Genomic DNA, 1,510 nt, shown 5'->3' on the forward strand with positions numbered 1-1,510 from the left:
GAGCTAGTTACCAGTGAACCTTACGTGGGATCAATTGGTGATCAAGGAAATAATCTCTATCTTTATCTTTACTCTTTACCTCTTTACCTATTTTTTTACTAATATAAACCACTGATTGCTTCTGATCGTTCGTCGTTGCACGTTTTGCAGAAAAGCCCCGCAGTTTCCGGGAAATCAACCCGCGGTCCCGATTTAAGTGTATCTGGGAAAACGTTTTGATTTTATAGATTGACCCCTGGATTTATTAGAATTCCACCCGCGCTCCTTTGTTCACCTTATCCAGCAAGTGGCAGAGAAGGTCGAAGGGGGATACCTTCGGCTGGGCTCTCGTCGGCGAGCTCGTCGGCGGTCCGGCTCTCCCCTCCGCCTCTGGCCCTCTCGGCCTCTCCTCCGCCTCCGGTGTCCCAGGCCCCCTTTAGGTGTGTCTCCATCCCAGCACCCATGCTCCCCTGTCCTTGTTGGCCAGCAGCCGCGGTGAGGCGCTCGTCGGCCGGCAGCCATGGCGCCGCTGGGTGGAGAAGATTGGCTATGGCGTCAGATCTTCCCGTCGTCCGGTTCATCTCGTGCACCGCCACGTCCACCGCTTCGCCCCCCGTTGCGCGCGCGAGTGCGGTCGTCGTGTATATGGCGCCCATCAGCCCATCCGCCCCGGCTCCCCGGGACCTGCCCTTCTCGACCCGCCGCCGACGACCACATCCCACCTCACGTCAAGCACCTCCGGCGACAAAGAGGTCAGCGCCAGCCGGCAGCCCAACTTGCGCACAGTCCCCGTCAGGCATCGGCACACCGGGCTCGACCTCGCGCGCGGCAGCACCGCCCACGCCTCGGGACGGGTCGGCGTACCTTGCCCGCTGGATGGCCGCCGAGATGCTGGGGCCACGCCCAACGAGCACACCCCGCGCGCTGTCCGCATCTTCGACGAAGGCGGTGGCAGCGCCCTGCCCAGAGTTGAGCGCGAGGAGCTGTGGCGAGAGTCCGAACACAAGCAGCCTGCTAGGTGCGCATGCGGCCACGAGGAAGCGGAGCAGCGGGAAATCCTTGGCGTTGAGGCCGTCCGTGGACCAGAGGTGAAGAGCGAGGAGGTGGTGATCCGGGACACAGCCTAGGTGCATCCTGCGCATCAATCAGAGACGAAGGTCAGGTATGTATGTGCTACTTCTGTTGCTGGTTGTGCTGGGGCAGGTAGTGGCGGTGGCTGCTGCATGGCATTGGGCAATATCGTGGAATTGTTGTGGGATTTTGGATGTCTTTGCTATTTCAGAGAAATAGATGTAGGTGAGTTTGTTCTGTGCTTATGATTGTGTCTGACAATGTCTTGTTCAATGAGATTGCCATTGGACCAATTGTTTGTATGAATTCAATAAAACTTGTGTGACTATGAGTGAAGGAAATCTTCTGTGCCGCACCTTTGAGCTTGAGATGCAAATTTGTATTCCCTGTGAGTAACTTAACATCTGACATCTTTACTTAATTTTTTTTGATGCAACTGGGGAACTTGAATAATTTGTTA

The 1,510-nt window shown here is 56.3% G+C and overlaps 1 pseudogene; it reads right to left on the reverse strand.

Annotated features, from left to right (window-relative positions):
• Positions 1-275: 275 nt before the first annotated feature.
• LOC119338680 lies at positions 276-1,112 on the reverse strand (annotated as a pseudogene).
• Between the last annotated feature and the right edge of the window lie 398 nt (positions 1,113-1,510).

Source organism: Triticum dicoccoides, chromosome 7B, assembly GCF_002162155.2.
Source record: "Triticum dicoccoides isolate Atlit2015 ecotype Zavitan chromosome 7B, WEW_v2.0, whole genome shotgun sequence".
Taxonomy (NCBI): Eukaryota; Viridiplantae; Streptophyta; class Magnoliopsida; order Poales; family Poaceae; genus Triticum; species Triticum dicoccoides.